The 20,428-nt window shown below is 43.9% G+C and overlaps 1 protein-coding gene across 17 annotated transcripts in view; it reads right to left on the bottom strand.

Moving 5' to 3' along the window:
* Positions 1–1,414: 1,414 nt before the first annotated feature.
* The window catches only part of LOC147654188 (uncharacterized), a 110,697-nt gene continuing 91,683 nt past the window's right edge, over positions 1,415–20,428 (bottom strand). For 7 of the 17 annotated variants that reach the window (XR_015284615.1, XR_015284612.1, XR_015284626.1 and 4 more), the window contains 3 exons: positions 18,874–18,933; positions 18,448–18,698; positions 15,267–16,542 (listed from right to left, as the gene is read on the bottom strand). The gene's annotated coding sequence lies outside the window, so the exon portion shown is untranslated. Of the gene's footprint in view, positions 1,606–4,789; positions 5,445–15,266; positions 16,543–18,447; positions 18,699–18,873; positions 18,934–20,428 lie in introns of those variants that run through there. The other 10 variants (XR_015284616.1, XR_015284639.1, XR_015284613.1 and 7 more) reach the window with 6 other exon arrangements.

Below are 20,428 nucleotides of genomic sequence, written 5' to 3'. Positions count from 1 at the left end.
CTCTTGTCTCCTGCCTGTCTGGAGCTTCATCAGGATAGCTGCACATCCCAGGCCTCCTCTCCTCCTTCTGACTGTCAGGTATTTTCTGTGGGTTTAGGGCACAGAGCCTGTTTGAGCTCTGTTTCCAGAAGGGTCTTGTAGCACCTTGGGTTTGTCTACAGAGCCACTGCACAGTTTGCTTATGGCTCTTCTGGTTAAAACACATGGGGCAGCACGGGCATCTCATGGACCTGTTGAAAAGGTCTGGTAATGAAATAACACCTCAAAAATATTTCCTTCTTTTTTCCCTATTTATTTTGCCTCCACCTCAAGCCATGCCCTCCACAAAACAGGGCACTTCTTGAGCCCCATCATTTGCTGTCTGTCAAGTGGCCATTTATTGCCACATGTCAACACCTGCCTGTAGCAACTTCTCACTCCTGTACCCACAGATCTTCCTTATTTTGTCAGAAGTTTAAATGACTGAAGTCAGCTTTATTTCTCCTCCTACATACTGTCCTGTTGATGTCACAGAGAAGAACAATATATACAAGCTCAGGAAGAGCTGTTTGCACCTAAAGGAGTCAGCATGGTTAACCACAGTGACCTGTTTCTGCACAGGAACAAAGCTGCCGTCTCACACCAGGCCAGCCTGGCAAGGTGACACACTGCCATCCCAGACAGTGCAGTCCAGGCAGTGCTGGCTCTGAAAGGAAGGAGAAAAGTGACACTTGGAGTATATGGAGGCCACTGGCATCTGAGGAGACACTGCCAGGTGCCACCAGCTTCTTCCTGCCTAACTGCAAGTCTGAAGCATTTGAGAAGACCTCATCATGTCCTGTTCTCTGACATGAGGAATTTCACACTTGAATTGGATTTTTCCTAGGCTAATCCTGCAGCTTGACTCTTTTTGCATTCTGTGCCTGAGCAGTAGCAAGCAGAACAGGGAAAGATTGCCTTAATGCTGGGGTCTCTTCTGCCTGTGCCAACTCACTAGAGCTATGTGCTCTCTCTAGTGGTTTGCACCAGGCCAGCCCAGCCAGGGTTCACTGCTATATGGCTTTTGATATGAAACAAGACGGTTAAGGTCAACGTCTCCATCAGTCACTGGTTTCTATTTCTTATTGTGCCATGGGGTTGGTTTTTACACTCCCTAAGGCCTTGTACACTGTTGAAAATGATATGCCACTGTCACCTCTTTAGCTGACAATAAGCTGGGCACAAATTACGTTCTGCACCTCCCCAAACATAGTTTGTGTCGCTCAAAGCCTTGCAGGTTGTTCAGCTCCCCCAGCATTTTCCTCTTGTCTCTGCCAATTGTTCATCTATGTCCTGCCTTTACCTCAACCAGTGCTCACTGGGCTCATTTACATCTACTCTCGTTTTCTAATGAATAGATGAACAGAAAGAGTAAAGTGTTCATAGAAGGTCCCACTAGCTAAAAATTCTTTATTGCTCCCATTCAGAAAACTCCAATTTACCCTGGTAGTTTTCCACAGCTTACTTTAGTAGGGTTTGTGTTTGTTTGTTTCATAAATCATTAATCCAAGGTAGTAAGTCCCTCTGCCTACAAGGAAAGCAGCAGACGGTCCTCCTGAGACTGCTGCTTCCACTGCGGTTTTTTATCTGAAAAAAAAGAGGAAAAGAGTTTCAAAGAAGAGACTGCTACTGGGAAAGCACCAAGATAAAAAAAGAGGACCAAGGACAACTGGAAAGAATTACCTCATCCTGCATCCTGCATGTGTCATCCCTCTCCACACCTCACCTCTTGTTACCGGCTCCACACCAACCTTTCCCTCTTGCTCCCAGCACCAGTGTCTGCCTCTGTTCTACTGGATGGAATCCATTTGCACTCAACCTTTTTATATTTTTCCTATATCAACCAACAAGGCTTCCCCCTAAGAGCCCATGAGAACACACAGTGTTAAGGATATTTCTCAGTTCCCAATGTCTTCCCAAGGCACCCACAAACACTTTCTGCCCTGGTTCATAGCGAGTAAGTGGTCAGAAGTGTATAGAAATTGTGAAGTAAGCTGGAAACCCATGAACTGGACCAGGAGGGTGAAAGATGACTCATTAGTCAAACTGGATATAGCTCTCTTTGCTTTTCAGAAAAGAGAGTAGTGGGAGTGCTCTCAACACTTTCAGTCAGCTTTAAAGAGGGGCATCATGATATTACATCAGCCACGTGTTTACTTTATTTTCATTATCACTACCCAAAGAATAGTTAATCACACATGAGAAGACTGTGTCAGAGAGAAGTTATCTTCTATAAAAAGCCTGTTTCATAATAGGTGACTGTATTATCATTCCTGCTTTTGGGAGATGATGAAAAGGAAAATCATCACCAGCCACACTATCTCCAGCAGGAGAAGTCAATGTATTTTACTTAATTTTGTGTTATTAATTAAGTGGTATATTATTCCACTTAGGAGAAAATTCATATTCCTCTCTAACATAGAAGGACATGAAAGAACTTTGGAGGAAGTTCATGGAATGCCAGGCAATGATATCACGGCCCCAGGGGAGGGGCATTTTTAAGACTAAAAACAACAGACCCAAAGAAAACTCGTAGCAATCTGCCTTGCTTCCACACCTTGGAAGCTCTTGTTCTTTTCCACAGGCCATTCCTTCTTTCCTTGCCTTCATACCACAGCTGGCGTCTCCTCTCTGTTCCCTCCCATGAAGACACAAAGCTCCATCGGATTGTGCAGGACTAGAAGGAAGTATGTGATCTGTAACTAGTGCTCCCTGTTTTCAAAAGTTCAAAGGGCATTTTAAGGACCTTAGTGGGTGTCCTGCACTTTAGAAAATCGTTCCTTTCAGAGTAATTCAAACAGGAAATTGTATCATCCAATGGAGCTGGACCGGAGGCTAAGAATCAGCAGACCTGAACTCCACAATTAGTTCCCTAATTACCAAGCATCAACTCTGGAGCCCAATTTCTTTGTCTAAAAACTGTGACTCGTGACTTTATGTGTTCAAAATGCTTTGAGTGCTATTAATAAAAGGTGATATCAGGAAAGCATTTGCTGTTCTTACATCCAAATCCATTCCTCCCCCCCGCCCCAAACATTTCCTTTAAATTAACACATTTTCTAGACTTCATTGAGTAACACTTTGGAGTGGGTTAGTAAAGAACTTGACAAGAAGAAAGCACAGAACCTACTGCCATAAAACACAGTAGGAGAAAAGAGGGTATGCGCTCTTTTTGGGTTTTTTAATTCCTGACTCAGTTACTTATGGAAAAATGTGGGGTGGTGTGCAGGGGATCTGAGGAGAGAAAAAAGTCATCATGAAATGACAATACTCCTTCTGAACAGGAATAGCACTGTGGTATTTTATTTAATGGAAGCTGTAGGCAAATGCAGATTCAGAAGAAACAGGAACCACAGAGACTTGATTTGGTTTAGAAAATTATAAAACCCTTGCTGGAAAATAAGCTGGGGGCTGGGTTGGGTTTTCTTTTTTCATTTGGAGTTTTTCTTTTTGGCATTAACTTGGTCCCACAATCAGTGGCATGGTAAAAATTATTGCTGAAGGATCTCAGTTCTGGCTTCTTGGGTTTTACGTGCATAATGCCTAAATGAGGAGCTGTGTGCTGTGATGAATGCCTCGTGCATGCCAGCTGACTTAGAAAAGGTGACTTGGAATTTTTCAAGTTCAGTATTTTTATTCTTTTTACAGTTCTCTGTTCTTATCTCCTCCTCCTCAGCGTATTTCCTGTTTCCTCATCCTGTAATAGTTATGTACATTCAAACAGTGGATCAAATACCTTTTGAGCTGTTGTTGTCAAGTTTCATTAACATTTCTCACATCATTTCCTGTTTTGATACTCATACCCCAGCAAAGTCTGCACAAGTGGGCAATGTGGCTGATCAATACCTCCCCTGAACTGCTGGCAGATCATTCTCTTCATAGGGCATCATCCATTCCCAAACCTATTTACATGCTGGTGCTGCAGTCATAAACTTAGCAGACATTGAAGGAAGCATGTCCCCCCACCAACAGAATTCAGCCAGCTTTGAGAGAGATGCAATAAACTTTAAATAAATGAATACAGCAAGACTGAACATGGACCTATGCCAGGCAGTAACAAAGAAAGTTGCATGTGCCTAAAAACACAAGGGAGGTGTATGTTGGTAGAAAGATGTTTCTCATCCTGGTGTAGGCATGATGCCTCCCACAAAAAAAAAAAAATAAATACAATAAATTTTTAAAAAAATCATTTTGTCTGTGTAGGCTGCAGCACCTCAATACCAAGTCCCATTTCTGAGGATACACTTCCAGTAGTGCTGTGTCCCAAAGAGAACTGGAGGCAAGCACTAATAAATTTAAGAGAAGAAATAAGGTTTCCACTGACTTCAAAGTCACAACTACAAGAACAAGCCTTTTGCTTGCAAGCATCAAGGCCTACTAGCACAATACTTGTCATGCAAGATGCCCCAGTCTATGAGAATGCAATGCCATAGTAAAACTGATTGAATAAGTCAGCACCAAGCAATGACTTTAGGGAGGTTTTCACACTGCTCTCCCATATAATCCCCCTGCAAAATACAGCAATATTTTGCTACAGAAATAAAAAATGTGTGTGTCAGTAAGAGGAAACAAATCTAGTGCTCTTTGTTAGCCAGCAATATTAAAAGCAGCGGACACATCAAGGCACATTCAGAATATGTCAGACAGTGACTGAAAGCAGTAGGGAAAAAAGCCTGTGTTCTCCCACATCAAGCTTCAACAGGCTTTGAGGGAGGGGAGTGGAACTTTAAATGGTTTGAGGATTAAAAAGAAGCCAAATCACAAGAGAAAGCCATTTCAGATGCAGTATATTTGTGTTTCTAACCAAAAGTCTGTGTTTAAAAAAAGGAACAGAGAAGTGTGTTTTTCACAATTTTCTCTCTGGTGTTTTGCTAAGTCTGTTACTTCACAGGATGTTCTATTGTCTTCACTGCCACGATGCACAGAAATACCCTGCAAGCCACTGTGGGCTCTGATACAGTGTCTGGGGACATGAAAGAAGTGTTTTGCTTTTAATACCGACAGACTAAAAATCAATATTTCAGAGCTTTGCCACCCACACCTGACAGGCAACCTTCCCAGTTCAATGAGATTTAAATGTTAAGGAGAAAATACAGTAAGTCCACTACATCCAACTGCAAGTTGGTGTTTGTTGGACTCCTGAAATCTGCTTCCTAAGGAAATCCCAAAATTCAACTGTAATTGTGCTCTTTTTTGGTGCTTTCCGCAAACCTAGGTGGTGGTGGAAAGAGGATCACTGACTTTTCAAGCTTTTATTCACCCTGCTGGAGTCAATCTATTTTTCAAAAAATATTCACAGCCAGGGTTACTGTGTAGTCAGCTTCTAAGACTACAAGAAAAAGCAGCAAAGGTCTTCTGGAGAAGTTGTCAGCACAGACCTGGGACTCCACCAAGATCCGCAGCAATCATGTCTTTGCTCCAGTAACCTGAAATGAAGGCCCAGCATCAGAGAGAGGGAAGTCCAGACTTTGTACCGTAGAAATCAAGATCCCCTTTTTCTCCCTAACTCAATGGGACCTGGATTTCCCCATTCCCCAAGAAGCAAGGTCCTGAAGCAGTGGTAGGTAGGAATGGGAAAGAGTTGATGTCCAAAGATGTGGGACTACACTGCAAGAGAAGGAGCAGATTTGGGGTGACTCCACCCAGACCTTTGGCCACCACCTGTCTGCACATCTATAGCAAAGGGCAGCTTAGGTCACAGTGGGCATTTCCACCTGGGTGGCTTTGGGAAGGTAAGAGCAGCAAACCCTACTCACATAAGGCTCCCTCTGGAACCAAAAACAAAAGGCCCTTGTGAAGAATAACTTCAATAGCCCCTTGAAGATACAAATCTACCTCCATGGACATGTCCTTCCCCCTACCAACTGGCCCATGGGTTGGCTAAGATGAATCCTTCCCAGAGCTTCCCTGGGGTGCAGGGCTCTGAAAGTGCCTGGCTGGGCAGCCCAAGAGGAGGCTGAGGAACCCCTTGGCTTCTTTGAGACACTGGGATGCAAATGAGATGGAGCAGGGGCTTCTGAGGGCTAGCTCAGATCTCTGCACAAACAGCAGAGTCACCATACCTCAGTTTCACTGTGGAAAGCAGCCAGCCTGTCTGAAAGAGCAAATTCGGGAGAAGACTATCTGTCACCACCTAAACCAATCCTAAACCATGCAAATGTGCTTCTCCTCATGCAAATTTGTCCCAGGGCACACTGTTTCATCCCCACCAGTCCACTGACCCAAATTTCCACACTATGCCTCCAACTATTAAGCTTTCTTAGCTCATGGCAGGTTTTTGCCAGAAGCCACCTGGCTCAACATGTTCCTGCAGCCACAGAGCCATCCCTCACCTGAGGCAGAGCCCATGGCAGAGTGGGGTGTGCAAATCTCTCCCTCCCCAGCATTTGAACCCAGTGTAGGGTTTGCCTCAGCTTTTGAAGGCCTGTGATGCTCAGTGTTTTGCAGATGACTGGTGGTGTGTATCCCAGAAGAGCTGTTGGACTTGTCTGCTTGCCCTTCTCCCTAGCCATGCCCATGTACCCTACAGCACACCTCAGTTTGGAACAATGAAAGTACAACAAATCTCTCAAAGAGAGGTGAAAGGAGCCAAAGTGTCAAAATAAGAATTCTGTGTGGACGTGATTGCATCCAGCTTTGAGGCAGTTTGTTTTGGCAAGCACGGGGTTAAAGGTATGGAAGGAGGTTAGTCCGTGTCATAAAATGTCAGTAAGCTTTTTATACAACCACCAGAAAAAGTCTTTTTGGGGTTTTTTTTAACACCTACAAGTCTTATACGTTGTCTTTTAGACGCCCCAAAAATTCCCCTTAGCACTTTTATCATTCAGCATCACTCCAGAGTTTAGTCAGCCAAACCATACCCTTTCCCAGTGTTAGATAAATTGCATCTTGAAAACAGCACAGACACTAATATCACATCATCCTAGAGCTGAGCCACATGTGAAATCTCTATCCTGTTTTTCTACAGAGATGAGTAAGATTTTCCTGTGTAATTAATATATAATATCTTTCTGTGCATTTGTGTAAATATATAGAGCAAAGATACCACTGCAAAGATAACAATTTGCCAAAGCACTTTTTGCATTCTTTCAAATGTGGTTGTTTTACTTGCAGTTTACTGCATTTTAGTCATGTTTTGACATTTGAAGAATTTTCACTGAAAACAGACCTTGTATCAATAACAGAACCAGACATAAAACTCTTAGTAATAAGGAGCAGCAGTAAACAACAGATGCACTATTTATTGCATGTGTTTATTATGTATTAATGAAATAGAGTATTTAAGTAAAATTGTAATATTTCTAGTGTTGAATTAATGAGGCTAAAATACATTATTTAAGTAATTTGCACATATTTAACAGCAAGAGGAATTATCATTGATATATATTTTTGGAAAGATTTTGCCATTTTTAGATATATCACCTTCTTAAAGACAAGACATCTACTTCTCTAAGTCTCTTATATTGTGAGAAAGGCTGCAAATTAATAATACCAAGATAAATAATTTACAAAAACAAAAGGAAACAAAGTCCTGATTGAAAGAAGCCCATTATTGTCAGAGTTGCAAAGAATTGGGAATTTTCTCAGTTTGGGATTCTTTATTTAATAATTTTGCAATTATTTGAAAATTATCAAGCAGATCAAAATATTTATTTTATCAAGGGTTTTTACAGAATAGGAGTTTCTTTATGATGAGCTGAGATATGGGCACTTATGAAACTGTATGTTCTTGAGAAAAAAACAGGAAAAAATTCATGAGTCACTGATTCATGAGCAACAAACAGGGGGCATGGAAAGACCAGACTATACCTAAAATATGAACAACCAGCCTTACATACACTTGTTGGGTCTGGACAGGAGGCATTTTTTCAAATGCATTAATTTTTAGTGGAAGTCTTTTCATGTTACTTTTCCTTGGAGTCTCTCAGAAATGTGATGCTTCTGATCTTTTGCAGCAGTTGGAGTGTTTTTTTTGTGCCATCTGAAGCATTGGAGCAGGGAAGGTGACAAGGTGACAGGGAGGTTGTTGGCTGCTTGACATGGCCAACACAGAAAAATATTAACTCGGCTTCACTTCTTTGAGCACGCCTAGCACAGGCCTTCCTCCTCTTCCTTCCCCCTTTTAGCCACCCTTGTGCCTCCCAGCTTGAAGTTTTCATATTCAAAACAAGGCTGCTTGCAATCACAGCTGCATCTGCAGTGACACCTGCTCCCAGCAGTGCCAGCCCTTTGCCTTCTGTCCTCTGGGCAGCCTTCTGCAAAGATTTACAGCTCCAGCTTATATTTATCACCATTTACTCATTGTAGGGTACATTAAGGTGGCACCGTTTTCTAAGCACAGCTTTCTGCTTTGCTCTAAAATCTGAGCAATTACAGCAAGGAAAACAGTTCAGCAATGTACCATTGCCTTGGTTCTTACCCTCTGTTCCCACCTTTTCAGGATTCTTTTAATTTCTGAACAGACTCAGGCACAAAAACGCCTGTGTGCCCTATGGCTGCAACCCATGTTGCCAGCAGGTCACCATGTCCCATGGCATGCTGCGGCTGGGAACGCCCCAACAAGGGCAGGTTCAGACATGAAGTCTGACCAGATAGGCCAGAGAAGCACGATGTGGAGGGGAAAAGGGAAAGGGCATTTCCCAGGAAAGGCTTGGCAGTTTGACTTTTTGCCAGCTCTGCTCTGAATAATTAGCAATGCTCGGGAATGCAGGCCGTGCTGTCAGCAGGGAGTTGTCTAGTTAAGCACTCTGAGGCTGTCTCCACATCTGCCAGCAGAATCCAAAATCCCAATGCAAAGCACTGCTCTCTCACACACAGTGTGGGGCTGTGGCCCTTCTGTGAGGCCAGACCCTGCTCCAGGGCTGGGCAAAAGTGCAGAGCTCTCCAGGCAGGACAGCGGGCAGGGTGTAGGCAGGCACACGGAGCACCCACTGCCCTCATGGCACCGGCACACATTGTCTCATCTGACAAACTTTGCCTGCACAGAAAGGTCAAATTCAGAGGTTAAAGAAAAAAGGCCCCCACCATTTATTTCAGAAACACATTTCTAAATGTTTCCTATTCTCCTCCCTATCTCAGCAGAGCCCCATCTTCAGAACATGGGTGTGAGAAGAGGTCCCATTCACTGGGACATGCTGCAAACACAGGCACAACACAAATGTCTTCTCAATGAACAGCATCTGCCCTACTTGCACCACAGTGTCACACAGTCAGCAGTGTCTGTGTCATACAGAAACTAGGTTAAATGAAAAGAGGGTGCAGCTCTGTGAACCTTAATTTCAGCATTGTTTTGTACCTTCTGGGTCAGGATCTGAAGGTTTTTATCCATTCTTGTACAGAGAGGAGTAGGTCCGTAGGAGGTTTGCCTGAGTAAGAGCTAAAGCAGGAAATAGGGATTTGAGCCGACTGCTGTGAGGGGAAAAAAACACCATCCTGAAAAATAAGCCTCATCAGTGTCCAAGTGCTACTGTGTGTGCATGTTTTATTGTGTTTTTAGCTGCCCCACTGAACCCAGCCTTCTCAAAGGATGCATCTGAACGTCAAGCTGTGAAGCTGCTGATTCCCCAGCTTTCCAACTACTCCAAGTCTCCCTGTCAAAATAATAAATACTTGAAAAGGTAAACAAGTTAGCACACTGTGCTGGGGGCAGGCGATTCCCCTGCTGGTATGGACCTACTTCCCATTCCTCGCCCCCCAACTCTCACATGTCCTCTCTGCCCAGGGTCAGGTACCACCTTCCCAAAAGCCACTATTCACAACCTCCAGGGACAGGATGCACACTGACATTAAAAAAGACTGTTGGGTTAGAAGATGTAGCAGAGCTATGAGCAGCCTGAAGCATAACTCTGGGCAGGTTACTCATGACTAACTCCTACATGGGCCACATCTTACTCTGCAAACATGGGGCAGGGGCCCAGGCTGTGCTTTAACAAGCAGTTCAGCTCAGTGAGAGTGAGAAAGTCTGCTTTACTCCTCATGGCAACAAATCAGTACACAGCTTTCCCAGGTGATGTCACACCTCACATGCTTTGAGCAATTGCCATTTACACTGGGAAGGAAGGAAGAGGGGACTTAAGCAGTCCTGGGCTTGTCTTTAAAGTGGGTATTGACCTGAAAAGGTGATCTAAAGTTTAGCTACAAAAATTTAATTTGTAAGACATCGGGACATACACACCCAATGAACTTTCAGGTGGACAAGAGTTGGGTAGATAAGCTGGTTTACATTGTCTGTAAACTCAGGTTTTATGACAGGTAAGATATTTAAATGCTGCTTGTTCATGCCGAATGCCAATGACATTGTGCTGCAGTACTTGTTTTTCCATATGTATCCATAATGTGGTCATCAGCACCAATTGTGGTTTTCATGGCCTAGGCTGCAGCTTGTCTTTACTTTCCTCCTCCAAACTGTGCTCACTAGTACTGGCTACTGAAAAACAAGCCCATTAGCAGATTCAGAACATCCTCCCATCTTCCTACCTTCTTTTCCTTCCTGGAAACCTCCTACTGAAACACTGCTTAATACATCTAGAGAACAAGAGGAAATCAACATCATACTATTGTGTTTTAAGCCCAAATACCAACCAAAAAGATTCTGCCATATTAAAAATTATGTTTACAGTGTGATAACAGCGTTTTCTCAGTATGAATGGTACGGGCAATCATAAAAACAAACACCTTAGGCCATGTCTACTGAGCACGGCTTAAGGTATTCGTCCTGGGGGAGCACGAGTGCTCCCGTGCTCAGTGGAGGAGCTCTGGTATAACATATCCACTGACCTGCACTTGAACCTACCACTTGCTGTTTTCCTCTTATAATCTAAATCTGGAAATGTGCTGTCTGGTCAGTAGCGTACTACCAAATCATTCAGCGAAATGCTCTGGATGCCATAAAAGCGTGCCTGTGCTTGCAGCGCCCTAGCAAACAAACTTGTAAAATATAGCCCGAGCACGGCTCCCAGCCACTGGCATCGCAGCCGGAGCATGTGCTGCTGCGAGGCACCTTTGTAATGCAGCCAGGCAGCAGCTGTGTGCATTGCAGACATTGTGGGTGGGTGGCTGTCTGCGAGCTCAACAGCTGTCCCTGCCGCCACGCCGGGCCAGCGCCCGGCCTCCCCGGAGAGCGCCCTGCATCGCTCAGCCAGACACCGATTTCAGAGCTCCCCGTGAGAGCGGTGATGCTGCTCACACCCGTCCTCCTCCGTGGAGTTTTGAGGGATGTGGCTGCCCCAGTCACAGGGAGAGCCTGGGCAGCCTGGGCACAGGGTTCAGCTCTGAGTAACTTGGTTGGCTGCTGCATCCATATTCACAAAAATGACTGCAGACACCGACTATCTGGTGGATATATTTGTGTTAAAAAACACCAGGCAGTAAACTGCAGCTTTGTAATTTTGCTTGTTTTTATTCCCCAGCCCTGAAGTTCAGTCAAATCCATGCATTTTGGTGAGCCTGCATGTTTGCTGCCTTTTGGTAAATCTCGTGTGTGGACCCTGGTTGCACTAAAGTTACAGGTGTGTTTGTGACTGCAGCTTTTGTAAAGGTTACAGTTAATCCTTCCATAAACCCTCTTACTTTACACTGAGCAAGAAAAGCATCTCTTAGTTTTTGTTACCCAAAGAAGTTCAAAAGCCTTCATTTCCAAGTCTACTTGATCTGCCATGAGTGGAGGCATGATCTTGCCCACATTTGTAGAAGCCCCTGGCTTTCGGTGTGAGGGGGCTGGGACAGGCCAGCATCTCAGAAACGTGAATCTCCAGAACTGCATCTTCTCACTGAAATTCAGAAATTGCTGCAGCAGCTGTAGAGGCTACCAAAGGCTTGGATGGCATGAACCCCAAGGATAATGGCAGTCAGAGAGAGCAAAGTGCATGACCTCACCTAAAACCGCCTGAAATCACTCTGCATCTTTCTATTGCCTTCAGTGATCTTTGCCTCCTTCCCTGAATGAGTAACAAGGATCCCCACAGATTAGGCAAGTGAGAAGCATGAACAGACAGCAATGACAGCTTTGAAAGTGCTTACTTATATTTAGATACTTTTAGCTTTCTACTAAAGTCTGACAGTCTCCATGAGTCGTCATGGGTTGGCTTCTGGGGTGTTTTCCAGTTTCGTAGCAGAATCCCTACCAGCCATTTCAATTGATCCTGTGAGCACAGGAGCATTTTTCACTTTGAAGTGGGGTTTTTTCAGGCTGTATTTTGCACTGACACTTGAATAACGTCGAGCAAACTGCTGACTCTTTTTAAGCTGTAATGTGTCACTTAGAAAGCCTTTAAGCAGGACCATACACTTTGTTCATTCTGATTAAAACACTGGAGTTTTTAAAGCTGCACAATATGCAGGAAAGCACCAACTGTGCAAGCAAAACCTTATTTTTCCATCCCAGGGTAACTGGTGAGCTCTACTGGATTTTCCATTCTGGTGATTTGCTCTGGCCACAGAGGCAGGGCTGTGGCCCTTAGGGTAAGAGGGGCTGGCAGGGCTGGGCACACAGAGATCTGAATCTTCAGGACTATTTGGGGAGTGCACAAAACATGAATGTGGAGGCTAATTTTAAAAACAGCATCTTCCTTGCAACTGTCAATACTGAAGCTCCAGCTCAGAACACAGGGATCACAATGATGCAAGTGAAGGCTAAGCAGCTTCAGTGCTGGACTGAGAAACCATAGCTCTAAACCCTTCCACAATGTCTTACTGAAAAAAGAGAAGAGGACTTCCTACAGGCTTGATGTACATACTGAAGGGGATTTTTCTAGGCTTGGAAGAGCAAGGGAAGATGGAAAAACGAAGAGGATTTTAAAAAATCCTTCTCTGACTTCTTTTTATTTTTTCACATCAGAATATTCATTTCTTCTTTCCTCTCTCTTCATATGGCAAAGCAGCTGTGCTGCCCCCAAAGAGAGGCAGGCACGGGTTAGGTATTGGGGCCAGCTGGGCAAGCCTCATTGCCTGGCTGAGGTCCTTTCTCAGCCTTGAGTCTGCTCTACCTTACCAAGAAACACCTTCTAAAAGCAAATTGAAAAGGGGAAAGGAAAATGGAGTTATTTGAAGGATTTCTGTCCTGCTCACTCCCTCTGACCTAGCAGAGAGGAGAGGAAGGTAGAAGAGGACAGAAGCTCAGAGGAGTCTGAGCAGATGTTTTTGTGCTGCCTCAAAGCCCTCTAAGTGCACCAAAGAGAGCCCAGCGCCAGTGGCAGCACAGACACTGCAGGTCTCAGTGAGCCTGACACCCTGTGCAGTTTTGTTGATGCTGGAGCTGCTCCATTTAGATAACAGTGACCAACAAGCACCAGTGCCCACGCTTCTCAGCAAGCCTCCAGGGCCTGGCAAAGGGGGAACAGGTCCACTTTGGGGACCTCTCTGTCCCTTGAAAAAACCAACTTACAAGCCAAAGGAGAGAGGTAGAGCTGTGGTTTCCAATGAGGCCTATGGGCCAATGCCAGAAGAAAACCAAATGATATATTACATGTTGTATGAAATTATCAAATCTTAAACTGTGTGTTAAGAAGTGTCCAGAAACAGTTATTTTCATTACTCACTGAGGACCGTCTATCTAGCAGCTGAGAGAGCTTGGAAGTTGTTTCATCAGTGCTTGCCAGACACCCACTTCTCTTATCAGACCTTTGCTCCCAGGGAGCACCAGGCTGGGAGAGTCCTCCTGTGCTCACAACTTCTTCTTGGATCACAATGATTTCTTTATATTTACAAAATCTTTATTAGCCCCCAGAGGCACCAGATAAAGACAAAAGACCATAAAAATGTCCTTAGGAGGTAAGACTAAAGGTCCCTCTAGCCCAATATCCTGTCTCTAAAGCTGACAATGGGGAAGAGTACAAGACTAGGGCAAGCCTATACTAAAACTACCATGATATCCTCTGTCAACCTCCAGTGATTTGGAGGTCAGGGACTTCCTGACCCAGAAATGGTATGTTTGTGTTTGAAGGCAGAGAAAGATTTGAACCTCTATTCCAAGCATTTGAATGCTACAGGAAAAAAACACTTAACTCAGCTGGTGAGAGAAATAAAAGTTCAGTGTAAATACAAAGCTGGTGGAAGCAGACCAAAAGTTCATTTCAAAGCCCATGACATTATCTCCAAGAACACACTCAGCTTTCTGAGGCCAAGAAGCATATTTTAGCCTGAGAGGCTCTGACTGCTCAGTATTCCTGAAGCAGCACTCAGCCAGACCTCTTCTTTCTTTCAGCTGATCCTCCAGGAGAAAACAGGGAGGATGATGAGCTCTTAGCATGTCAGGCTGGGGCATTTGAAGCCTTCCCCTTCAACAATTCAGTCAAATGCTAAAGGTTAGGTAGGTGTTTCCTTCAAGCATCAGACCAAAACAGTATCTCATACTGGAATGTGGTGGGCAAGTGAATTATTTACTGGCCAGAGCACAGCTATTCCAGCTGCAGTCAGTGCAAGGAAGTAGCTCAGATATTGAAGTCAAGGGGTTATCACGGTGGTCCAGACCCAGGCCAGGCCATTGAGCAATGCCTACACACTTGGCAAGTGTGTGCCAACAGCACCCCGGGACCACACAGCTCCAGCAAAATGCTGCCACACCACAGCCAGCAGTGTTGGGACCCAGGTCACGAGGACAGCCACCACAATGGGTCTCAGCAGCAGCAACAACAAAAACAAGCACAGGTCCCTCTGCCACATGAAAGGCTGCACAAAAATTCGTTGCTTTGCAACTTTTCTGCAGGGCCCTGGTGCTCACATGAAGGAACAACGGCACTTCAGACCTACCCCACTTTTCTCCGTCAGCCACCACATCCCTTATTGAAATCATTTCCTGTTTTATTTTTAAGATTGCTGTTGTCATAAGTTGTTGCTGGCATGGGGGTGGGGATGGGAAGGTGGTGTCTGCCCAGTGAGCACAATAGCCAGCTGTCACCTCCTTCCCAAGGTAGCTTTTACTGCTGCTGCCCCTGCAAGATGGCATGGTGGCAGAGGGAGCACCACGATGAGCAAAGAGAATGATGCTTGTCACTTTGTAGCATCTATCCTAGAAAATCAAGGAAAACAGGCTTGATAGGACAAGCAGAAAAAGCAGATTTGGTGTTTCAGATCCTTGTGGTGCAAGAACACAAAAGAACATAAAAGGGACAAGAGTATCTCTTTGAGGGTGAGTCTGCAATTGTAACAGAGATGCAAACCAAAAATCCAAATTCTAGCTAGCAAGAGTGGCAGCTGGCATGACTGTACCTTTTCCATATAGCACACACAGCAGGAAACAGAAAAACAGAAAATTCAAACTGAAAATGGTGTTAATGATATTGTTAAGCTGCATTATTCCTAGTATTACCTTTGCCTCTGGGTCCCAGGTTCATGCTCAGTTTACACAGGGACAAGTCTGTTGGTCCATCATGCCCTCCCATGAGGTTTCTTTATTCATCTTAAAAATATACATAGCAAGTGGCATAGTTTGAGTGAGATGAGGGTCAAATCGGAAGGCAGAACTGAAATTAGTAACAAACCAGCTGCTGGAAATTATTTCACAGACTCTGGAACAAACTACTCAGTTTCACTAGGGGCCACTGTGCAGCACAGGATGGGCCCTTCTGACAGGGCTGGCAAGAAGGACCAGTCACATCGTGGGCACCACTCGGGAGAGGCGGGTATGTTTTGGTGCAACAAATTGATTTGAGGATAGCCAAGATTTTTTCTCAAAGGAATTTCTTAAAAATTCACCAGCAATCCCAGTCTGAAGCCAGAGTAACTGCAAAATTTAGCTGTTTGGTTTTTTTTGTTTTTTTTTTTTAAATGCCAGAACTCATGTAATTTTCATGGCTGTGAATCAGAACATCTTCATTCTTGCGGTATGTTTTTCACTTTTATGATCACTAATTTCACTACATTTTTAGAGTGGTGACTTTAGCCACAGCGTGGCTGCTGCTAAGTTCCCACGGCTACCAGTAGGACTTTTATGTGGGAAATCTGTGGGCAGCAGGGAGCCTCCCTGTTTGTATCAATATGAACTTCCCAAGAACATCAGACTGACATTTTCTCAGCCCCAGTAAAAGCACACATGCTCTCACTTAGAGATCTCTTTTCCTAAGCTGAAGGACATGTGTGATCATTTTAATTTCATCAGTTTTCTACCAGGCCTTTTGCATACACAGAAATGCTGCACAAATGAGGTTTTTTTCTCTCCAGCCAGCAGAATCCTGATCCTACAAACTGCTGAGTGCCAGTTGTAAGGCCCTAAGGGACTCAAGCAAGCACCAGGAGATCCTAGTATGGGGCATCCTTCCAGCTTTCACAGTCCCAGCATTCTGGAAACCCTCAGTGCTGCAGAGACACCCACGATCCCTCTCCACCATCAGAGGCCAGGCTGTCAGTGCTGGCAGGTCATCACTGGCACAGCCGTCTGCAAGAGTTTCCCAGCCTTTCGCTCGGCGGCTACGCATTCCAGAGATGACCAGACACAAACACATCTCCTGTACTTGCATACTGGAGCACTTTCTGCAGCTGGGTAACGAGTCGAAGAGCACATCAGAAACATATATATACTGTCTCTCCCAGCTGAAAAAAAAAAAAAAGAAAATCTGATTTTTTTATTTTTTTTTTTTGGTGAGGAGAGGTTGTTGGTTTTGGTTGGTTGGTTGGTTCGTTTGGGTTGGGTTTTTTTCCCTTTGTTTTTTTTTTCTCTCTCAGAATGTAAAAATGTAATGGAAAGACAAAAGGTGAATTTTATGGCTTCAACTTTCTTAGAGATAATATATTGCAGGGGAAAATTAGCCATGGTGGGACACTGTTCAGTCAACCTTTACAGAAGCCCACAGACACAACAGGATCACACTTAGCAATCTTATCTAACTACTGCTTCCTATATGCAGAACTGCAAATCTGTGGAAAGGTTTCAAGTTCATGATCACTAATACGAGGCATCCATACTCAGGAGTGTGAGGCATTGGGAAGCAGGGAAGCAGAAACACTCACTTTTGTTTATCACTTTGGTCAAAAAGGCTGATTTGTCAGTGTGAGATGCTCCAGCTTTACATGAAGCTGAAGCCAAGAGAAATCCTTAAACCCTGATCCTTCAAAACGCTCCCCCTTTTCTATTCAAAGTGTTTAACTCTGTTATGAACCTGTCCTTTGGAAGGTGCTGCAACCTTCACTCTTTGTACCTGACTGCAGGTGAAGTCCACAACACACTGCTCTGAGCATATTCCTCAACATCATGCCACGTGTCCCACATGAAGACAGCAATATTGTGAGATATGCTGCCACTCAGCTAGAAGTGAGTATGTCAACATATAATTTAGAGGGCTTGAAATGGAAAAGAAAATAAAAAGCTGAAGGTAGTTTTTATTGTTGTTGCAGCCAAGATAATCTAGGACTATAAGCGTGGTGAGGTTTGGAAAGAGGCCATATCTTTCCCAAGACCAACAGACATATTTGGGGGAAAAACAAGATAACCTTTCTCTAGCTCAGAACTGTCAGTTCTGGGCTTCAAAGTTCTACATATTTCACTGCAAAAACCTGGAAACTCTTTCCCCAAGCACAACTGTCTTGCTGCTGTGCTCACTGTAGGCTTACAGCAGAAAAAGGAAGCATGTGCTCAGCTGCTGAGCACTGCACAGGGTTGTGCTGTCATTTCATGATCAGAGGGAGCCCTGGGCATGTCAAACACCCACAACACAGAGTGGCAGTGAGGAGAGAAAAGGTGTTTCCAGCCCATTGCTAAATGATGGTATGTTTTGGCAGTGCTTTACTTAAAAGGCTCAGGACAATGAGGGTTTTTTTTAGGAGCGGAAGCGTTGGAGAGTACGCAGCAAAATTCAGAAGCTGTGAGGTGTACCAAGAAGATTTACCACAGAGGGTTTATGTACTTCTCTGACATCAGGACGATGTTTTAATTTACCTGTTAAGAGATGCAATGAGCCATTTGCAATCTCCCTTGTTCTCTTTATCTCAGATAATGAGACTGGTAGCACATTCCAGGCCTGTTTCAAATATCCTCCAGTGAAAATCAGAAAGCGAAACATCTAGACACACTACACCTAGGTCAAATTTCCCTAAAATTTCCCTTGGTGAAAATCCTCACCAAGGGCTAGTGCAACCACTAGTGCAAAAATGACAACAAGATTTCTCTGCTGTCTATAATTTAGGACTGTTTTGAAGGCAGTGTCAGGGTCTGCATGTGTACATCTGTGTCTTTTCTCTTTGAAAAGCTGCTGAACTCCTTGGCCAGAGAAGCCAAATAAGATAAAGATCTCAAAGTTACCAGCTTTTCTAGAAGCCACATGAAAGTAATTGACCAAACAGGAAGGAGGAGACCAATACACAACCTCTGGAAGAACTCAGGCTGAAAGTGGGGCTGTGGTACCAACCTCCATGTTATCATGTCCCCTGACACCCACCCTAGGGGGAAGAAGCTGTAACACTTCAATAGGGAGAATGGCTTCAACACCTCAGTGTGCTCACCTGTTATACAAAATCCACCTGCTCTCAGCAGCTCTGCTGATTCCTTATGGACATTTAGAAGCATGTTCATTTTCAGGGCATGGATCTACAGATGTGGTTTTCCTGGGGACCTCAGGGCTTCAGCCCTTTGAGTCAGCAGCCAGCTAACCACACTCTACTGACTCTCTGACCTCAAATGCCCACTGGGCAATCCCACCCAGCATCTGCAGGCAAATGTGGAGGTGAGCCGAGTGCTGGGCTGGCAAGAGGGGCTGGAAAATGAGAAATGTGCAGAAGAATAAAGGAAAGCAACAAAAACAGGGCAGAAAAGAAGAAGGTCAAAACTTCAGTCTCACTCTGCAAAACTTGTAAGAACTTTCTGGTATCGAGTTATATGAAGGGAAAGTGGGTGGCTCTTGAGACACAGTAAAAATGAGATTAACTCACCTACTAAATTCTCAGTCATTCTGCTCTTATAACCACTGCCAGGAAGTATGAATAACCAATCTAAATTTAAATGGAACAAAAAAGAAAATACTATACAGTGTGACTAGCCCACAAAGAAACCATGAATTTGCTCTTTTAATAATTAAAAGCAATACAACAAGTTTTCCAAAGCACTCATCTCTTGTTCATGAAATAAAAGACTATCTTCACTGCCCAAGTATGCCAAGTGTGCTGCATTATCTGCCCAGATAATTGCATTATTTTTCCCATTTGGATTAAATTGCATTTTGTGAGAGTGACAAAGTAATTCCCCAAGTGCCAGTTATTTCTCTGCTTAGAAAATACCATGTACAATTATTCTATTCATGGAAGAATTGAAATGTTTTAACTACCTACTTGCTCATATTTTGTAAATTATGGAAGAAAAAAAAATGTTCATTGCCACTACCAGCATGAAACAAATGTTTTACTGCATATGACCAGGGATGACAAAATTTCCACCCCAAGCCCATTTGAGTTCAACTTGGGACAAGCTTTACAGATATTTTTGTTGGTTTTTTTTGGTTTTTTTTACTTCTTACTGTGCAGAACCAGTATGCTCCTACAGCTCAGCTAACAGGCTATGTGCTTTGACCTTCAAAACCAGATTTCTAGATATCTCCACTCTTGGATATTTTTAATGCATTTCCTTCACCAGACATTAGAAATATTATTAATATCTTTGTGTCAAGAGCTCTCCTCCAGATACTGCCTGCAATGTAGCTCTCCAGGAGCCATTTGGAGAGAGACCATTTTTAATCCCTTTCAGCAGAACTTTTTCACTCAAGTCAGTGAGTGCTGATACTATGCAAAATAAGTAAAGGTGGTAGGAATGAGTTCACAGGCAAAACTCTCCATGAGTCAAACTGTCCCCCAGCTACCACATTAAATTGTGCTGATAAGAGGTGAGATTGCCAAATGCCATGAAGAGAGCTTTGGCACATTAGCATCGGAGAGCATTTTTCCCAGACCTAAGTGTGGTCCCAGATCTGAAGTCCATTAAAGCCTTTTAATCACTCTGGAGTTGGCTTTAGAAAAGAAGAGCAGTTTCTGGTGTTGTAGAGTTAGAGTGAGTGTATTGAAACAACCCAAGTCGTTGAACGGTCGGTGCCGCTGTGATGGAAACAAAGGAGGAAGCGGAGCTGAAAGGATTTCTGAGAAACGTCGCAAACCAGTTAAGTGGGCAGGAATTGGACAGCCTATCAAGCCATGTGGAAAGAGGCTGCTTTCTAGAGATATGCCACCTACAGCCATTTCGTCTTTCAGTGCTCCACTAATCAGATCCATACATATGGATCATGCTACTGGGCAAGAAAAAATATATCATTCAACAATGTTCATAAATTACAGACATAAAGTAAAAAAATTGCATCTGTTTCTGCACCATTATGCACAGCAGCTCCTGACTAAAAACTAATAGCGTAATGCTTACTGTGTCTACATACTGAACCTCAACAAGTCTAATTTCATGTTAAAATCACAAACCTTTGCCTTTTATCAGAGAGAGAAAAAAGAA

Source organism: Cyanistes caeruleus, chromosome 3 (genome assembly GCF_971803275.1).
Source record: "Cyanistes caeruleus chromosome 3, bCyaCae1.hap1.1, whole genome shotgun sequence".
Classification (NCBI taxonomy): domain Eukaryota; kingdom Metazoa; phylum Chordata; class Aves; order Passeriformes; family Paridae; genus Cyanistes; species Cyanistes caeruleus.
The sequence above is the reverse complement of the archived record's forward strand: the minus strand, read 5'-3'. Positions and strand labels throughout refer to the sequence as shown.